At 35.4% G+C, this 7,333-nt stretch overlaps 1 non-coding gene across 1 annotated transcript; it reads left to right on the top strand.

Moving 5' to 3' along the window:
* The first annotated feature begins 5,196 nt into the window (after nt 1-5,196).
* Nucleotides 5,197-5,315, top strand: LOC132115534 (5S ribosomal RNA). Its single transcript, XR_009425516.1, has one exon. It is a non-coding gene; the product is annotated as a 5S ribosomal RNA (ribosomal RNA).
* The last annotated feature ends 2,018 nt before the right edge of the window (nt 5,316-7,333 follow it).

Here is a 7,333-nt window from a genome sequence, read left to right as displayed (position 1 = left end):
AACATGAACTAAGAATGAACAATTCTTCTTCAGCATTTATTAATCTTAATGTTATTTCAACATTTACTAATGCATTATTAAAATCAAAAAGTCATGCTTGTTAACATTAGTTAATGCACTGTGGATTACCATGAACTAACACTGAACAACTGTATTCTCATTAACATTAACAAAGATTAATAATTACTGTAATAAATGTATTGTTCATTGTTTGTTCATTTTAGTTAATGCATTAACTAACATTAAGTAATTGAACCTTATAGCAAAGTATTACCAAAAAATACTTATTGACTGATATATAGTACAATGAGATGTGGAGTCTAAAAGCAGAGGACCATGGGTTTCGCTGAGGGTATTGTTTGGAACGCAGGCCAGTATTTATGGTGGTAGCTCTGTGGAATAACTGGTAAGCCATGAATGATTTAGTGGCTTACCAATACACACTCATGTATGATGAGACATAGCCTACAGTACTTGGGACAGTTAATAAGACACAGAGTTTATAAGCTGTAACTTCCGATTGTTGCAAAAATTTCCTCCAGCAGATATGTGAATCAGTAACAAAATAACAAAACAGCAAGATCCGGAGGAGGTTAAACACTAAGTTTAGAACTTTTCACAGAATACAGAGTGTGTGCACACACAGTGATCTCACGTTATGCAAAGTTCTGGGTAAAGCATAACTTTAAATCCATGGAAAGCTTACATGACATGCTGTAATTTCCATGGACAATCATTCTGACTAGTACCTCAGGGTGTAATTATTATTATTTTTTTCATTAAAAAATAAATTAACTTGTGTTTAAAGTAATGTATTTACATTGGATATCTTTGGGCAAGGACATTCAGTGAGATTTTTTTTTTTAGTACAAATATTCTGGACTGGTAGTGGTCAGACTGCAGATAAACTAAATTAAATAAAATATTGTCCAATACTGATGAAATTATAAAATATTGATTTATTTTTTGGCTGATAAAATTGTGCTGTTAAATAATAAAAATCTCGATATATTTTAATAATATTTTAATAATAAAATATTATTATATTTAATAATAATATTTTTGATAAAGTAAAAAAAATAATAATTAAATCAACAATTTTAAATACTACAATAATTTAGAAATATTATAATATAAAGTGTGAAAAATTGATATTCATTCTTAGATTTGCCAAATATTACATTTAACAATGTAGTTAAATTATGAATATTTTTAAAGATTAACTTTAAGTAAGCTTTAGATGATGGCAGACATGAACATGCCAATTAAATATCCAGTATCGATTGAAGCAGAGATTTAAAACAATCTCTAAACCTCTCAGCCGGCAACTGATATGGTTATATATTGTGGATTCCTAGATTATATTACACTTGTCGCATGTTAACACATATGTCTTAACTCTGTACTTTTTAAAATGTTTTAATATCTGTTCCAGTGCAATGACTTCTTTCACAGACATGCATTGCAAGCAGACCTTAATATTTTTCACTGCAAAATTAGGTGTTTTGACTGTGGGTGTTTGTGCCCCAAGCTTAAAGGGATAGTTCATCGAAAAATGAAAATTATGTCATTAATAACTCACCCTCATGTCGTTCCAAACCCGTAAGACCTCCGTTTATCTTCGGAACACAGTTTAAGATATTTTAGATTTAGTCCGAGAGCTTTCTGTCCTTCCATTGAAAGTGTGTGTACGGTCTACTGTCCATGTCCAGAAAGGTAAGAAAAACATCATCAAAGTAGTCCATGTGACATCAGAGGGTCAGTTAGAATTTTTTGCCTTTACAGATTCTCTCCACTGGTACATTTTGATCTCTATGTCAGTTTGCTGACATAGCCTGAGTGCGGACTACCAAAAATTACACAGCTGACACAATCTTTTGGCTTTTTCATGTGCACTCATATGCACACTTAAACAAGTCATATAACCCAAGTTATATTCCTAATTTCATCTCCCAGCAGGCAACACAAGAAACACAGACTACATTAAGCATGAAACACTATTCCCACTTCATTATTTAATTTATTTATTCTTTTTTTTTTTTTTTTTTGAAGTCTATCGGGGTGGGATGGGATGGGTTCTAAATTTGCACAGTTGCTTTTTGTTTTATACTACTGCTCCCAGAAGCAGTGTTCAATAAACAGTTGTTAGCAAAAAACAAAATGTGCTGATGAGGGCATTCAGGCGGAACATACCAGGCATCTCGTAAATCATGTGATTCTCGTAGGTATAGATACAGTTCACCAGGACTTGAGTAGCCTGTATAGTAACTGCATAGAAATTCCAGGTAAATGTATGTAAAATACCGCCTTACAAAGTTAAATAATATGGCATGTATTATGATATTTCTCTAACAAAATTCTTATGCATAAAAAACTAATTAGCATGACTGAGACATTCTACAAACAACGGTCAGTGTTCAAACGAGAAGGGTATTCCTGCACAACCGGTGGCTGCAGTTTCAGGACCGCAACTCTTGGACCGCAGCTTTAGGACCCTAGTTTTTTTAGACAGCGCCACCTACCGTACTGGATCAACACTAATTAAAGATGGACGACGTGGACAGTCAAGTTTTAATTAATTTAATTACGTTTTATTTTATAACGTTTAAACGGTGTGAAGTTTACATAGTGAGAACTGCTAACTATGAATTAATAATTAATTCCCACCAAATTAAGAATTTGTGAGCTAGTTTTATTAGTTACTACAACGTCAATTCGTGGCCATGATTTCATAAATCCTTGTTGAGTTTTAATGACGAAGTATTATAAGTGAATCTAGCCTGCACATTAATTAAACTTATCAGATGACAAGAGCATGGTTGATGCAAGGTTTGTAAGATTTACCTGCAGCTTAATGTATTAGTGTGAATACTGGCTTAATAGTCGTTGTTTTACCATATTTATGTATAAAATATCTTAAACTGCACTGACTGCCTAGTTGCAGTATGTGTTAGCCTGTTGTTTTGGCATTGTTTTGCAATGATGAATGAGGCGTTTGGCAGTTTTAATAGCTTGTTACAATTTAGCCTAATCTGCAGGTCTACTCCACATACAGTCGTCCATTGATATCATATGTGTTAGTTTCTGTCATGTTCTGCATGGCCAATATGAAGTGATTTTATGGATTTGGATAGGCTCATTGTAGGACAGATGATTAAAAAAAATAAATATATATATATATATATATATTCCAGTTGAATATGTTAAACAAATGTTTCTTATTTATCTCTCTCTCTATCTCGCTCTCTCTTTCTCTAGAGTTGAAGCCTACAGCCATTCTATCCATGCAGCAACTGATGGAAAAGGGGTTGACTTTGGTGCTGTTGTGAAGTTGTCGCAAAAATGACATTCTTGAATCATTCTTGTGTCTCGTCTTGCCTCTCAACAACTTTTAAAATATCAGCTGTAATTTAGTGACTCCATACGCTGATTCCAACTTTAACTTACCTGATAATGAGCTAATTCACCTTAAGGAGGTTAATCAATATACTGTATAAATCAAGAGACTAAGACGTTTAAGGTTCTTCATTTTTTACAATTGTTTTAAAATTGATATACATCAATTTTACAAAATTTATATTTCATTTATATTTTTTGTAAATTCATGTTTAAATGTAAAATTGTGACTCAAAGCACACTTAGTAATTAACCTCTGCTGCATTTTGAATCAAAAATCACATTTAAAAACAAATACAACTGAGATTAATATATTCATGCTATATACAAAGTGACGTGACTGCAAACTAAACCAACAGGGTACTAGAACTGCGGTCCTGAAACTGCAGCCTCCGGTTGTGCAGGAACATACTATTGGTTTCAAACTCCCGCTGACATCTACTACGACCTACTGGATGTTAGAGGAACTGCATACAAATTACAAACTCAATGTGTCGTTATTATATAGTGTCGTTAATATATAGTGTAAATGACCGGGGTAAGTGGAGCAGTTGTGAGTATAAAATAAGTATATAGGCTACATTTTTTTGTGTAGTTTTGCGTATACAAGAGGCACTGTCATCTTACCTGAATAAAGCAGATTTTAGTATATAAACGAATTTAGTTTATTTAACATGCTTTTCATAAGGGTTTTCACAATATCTCACCCTCATTTCAATAAGAGTCTGACTGGTCAATCATGGATGACTATGAATAGCACATTTAGCATATCATACAGATGCACCAGTAACTAAAAACTTGTCATCCACTAGGTGTCAGTAGTAAATATAATGTCCAAGACAATCCTGGACATTAGATAGAATTAGGTTCTGAATCTCCTTCAAAGATTTTATGCAATGATCCTCGTGAATTTTAAAATCAAGTTAGTTTTTTTAAGCACTCAAGTGGATATTCAAGTGGAAACTATCTCTCAGGTGGACCACTGACACGGCAATGACTATGAGGTAGGAACAGTATCTTCTGTGACATTAGTTTTTTTTTTTTTAGCTGCCAATCTGGCAACCTTCTTGCAAGGGACCAGTACCTTTGTCCACCTCAGCACAGCCAACATATTGCTGCCATTAGCGATGGCTATCAGATATTGTACTGTGTTCAATCAGGTGAGTTTACTGGTGGCCAGTTAAAACCTATTCGCCTCCCATCATTCACAAGAACACCTCTAGTCAACATGATGGTGACAATCACTGTAGCTGTGATGACAGAAGGGGATCAGGTCTGGCTGAGGGTTGGAGAAATGAAAAAATGGAGACTAGTAAAGCCTGGCAAAGTTAATCAAATAGCCGGAATGTTTGAGGCATCATCTACCCGGATGTCAGGAGGTGAAAAGCCTGGTGTGGCCTGTGGTGTAATGACTTCTATTGCTGTTCTTGTGGCAGGAATTGTTAATGAAACGGAGAAGGAAATTGTCACACTTCAGGTCAAGCAGAGGGTATGAAGAGATTCACTTTGATGGTCAAAGTGGTGTAGAAAGTTAGAGAGAGCACCAGAATACAAATGAAAACCCCACTCAGCTTTGTAATCACATTTTTAGTATTTGGTGATAGGGAATATATTTATGCGGTTCTGGGTATGCTAGGGATGCTTTTTACAACTGCTTCACAGCTTTTCTGAATGATGAACAGTATTTTGTATTTTTATGTATACATCATTCCAAAAGCATTACTGATCCTGTGTTTTAGTGAGAATATAGGCCCATCTGTAAATAAAGGTATACAGTGTGTGTGTTTAGCATTCTGTATGGCTTACGGCCATACCACCCTGAGCACGCCCGATCTCGTCCGATCTCGGAAGCTAAGCAGGGTCAGGCCTGGTTAGTACTTGGATGAAAGACCGCCTCGGAATACCAGGTGCTGTAAGCTCTTGCTTTGGGCAGCTGTGGACTAATGGTTAGAGACTTGGACTAATTACCAGAAGGTCGCTGGTTCGAGTCTCGGTGCTTGCAGGAGTTGTAGGTGGGAGGGAGTGAATGAACAGTGCTCTCCACCCTCAATACCCATGGCTGAAGTGCCCTTAAGCAAGGCACTGAACCCCCACTTGCTCCCCGGGTGCTGGATCTATAGCTGCCCACTGCTCCGGGGGTGTGTTCACTTCTCACTGCTGTGTGTGTGTGTGCGCGCACTTGGATGGGTTAAATGCAGAGCACCAGTTCTGAGTATGGGTTACCAAAATGTCATGACTTTCACTTCACTTTTACTGTACATGTTTTTTTTTTCATTTTTAAACTGGTTTTAAGAGTGTTCTTTCTTATGCTTATGCAAAAATGTGCAATATCCTTATATTTATTTGTTACCCCTCCATCCTAGAACATTCCTGCATCTCACTCAATCCTATTCCATTATCATTTATAGCACAATTGTTTATACACTTATTTATTTGCCAATTTGTAAATCTCCTGTAAACCTTTTTTTTTTTTTTTTTTTTTTTGTCTGTGTGTTGTTGTCTCTGTTTACTGAAAGCTTATGTCACTAAAACAAATTCCTTGTATGCGCAAGCATACTTGGCAATAAAGCTCTTTCTGATTCTGATTCTGATTCTTTTATGTATGTCAGTCAGTGTGTTTTGTATTTCTTTAATAAAAATCCCTATTTCTATTTTAAGTGGCCATTACTGGTGTGTGTGTGTGTGTGTGTGTGTGTGTGTGTGTGAGACATATCAGGACACAACTCTGTAAAATAACATGGGTATGACACAGGTATTACAAGGAGAGGGTGAATTATGAGGACATAACCCATGTCCCCATTTTTCAAAATGCTTATAAATCATACAGGAAGGGTTTTTTTTTTTTTTTTTTTTTTTTGAGAAAGTAAAAATGCACAAAGTTTCCTGTGAGGGTTAGGTTTAGGTTAAGGTTAAAGATTATCTGTATTTAGGCCTAGTGTCTGAAGTCTGTATCATATTGTCTTGATGGCAAATAGTGATCACAAATACACGTACACACACACACACAATAAAGTATTTCCTTCATTCCTCTCGTAGTAAAAACATTTGTCTCAGCCACTGGATGTGTAATGGGAAATTGTTTGTTAATTGTGTGCTGGGTACTGTATATGTGAGTTATGTTGAAACAACATAGCATGAGATATTAAACTAAATAAACCGATTTTCGGAACATTACTAACACTTAAAAAAATAAAAGCATATTTCAATCAAGTTAGAATAAGAGAGACACTAAATCCTGTATACATTTCACACTATAAGACATGATCCAGCATTTTTGGTTGGTGAATCTGTGTGAAGCTGTGGGAAATGTGCCGTCCAACCTAAATGCTGCTTTAAATGTTTCTAGAGGCCAGAAAACATTACACATTCCAGTATGGCCGGAGATGAGAGTAGTGTTTTTGGTCTTTATTACCCATCATACCTTTGAACAAACGCAACACCACCATACACCGGCAGATGGCAGGGTCTCCTAATATTAAAACACGGAGGAAGAACTACCGCATTTTTTACCTCTTAGGAAAGAGACTGCGTTGAGCATTTACGTATATTTGAATTTGCACCATATAAATAATATACTTATACATCTACTATATATTTGTGTCATCCTATGACTTAACGTAGCTCACGTCTCATGAGTTTAGGAAATCCATAGTCAGTCTCTCCAGCTCCTAAAATTAATTAAACCGTTTGCCAAGGAGTTTAAGGGAAACCATTACTGACTGGGGGACATGCTGCTCTTTTTGTTCTGGCACAACGTCACTAAATTCCGCAGTAAACTGAACTAAAGGTTTAATCTACCAACACTAACATGGTGAAGACTTTTAGCACAGGATGCTCAGTGTAAACATTCCTTGTTTACTCACTGGCCATAAACATTAAATTGGCAGTTATTTATTTATTTAAAAAGTTATTTATGGTCAATGTTTTTAGATTATTT

Source organism: Carassius carassius, chromosome 34 (genome assembly GCF_963082965.1).
Source record: "Carassius carassius chromosome 34, fCarCar2.1, whole genome shotgun sequence".
In the NCBI taxonomy this organism is placed as follows: Eukaryota; Metazoa; Chordata; class Actinopteri; order Cypriniformes; family Cyprinidae; genus Carassius; species Carassius carassius.
The sequence above is the reverse complement of the archived record's forward strand: the minus strand, read 5'-3'. Positions and strand labels throughout refer to the sequence as shown.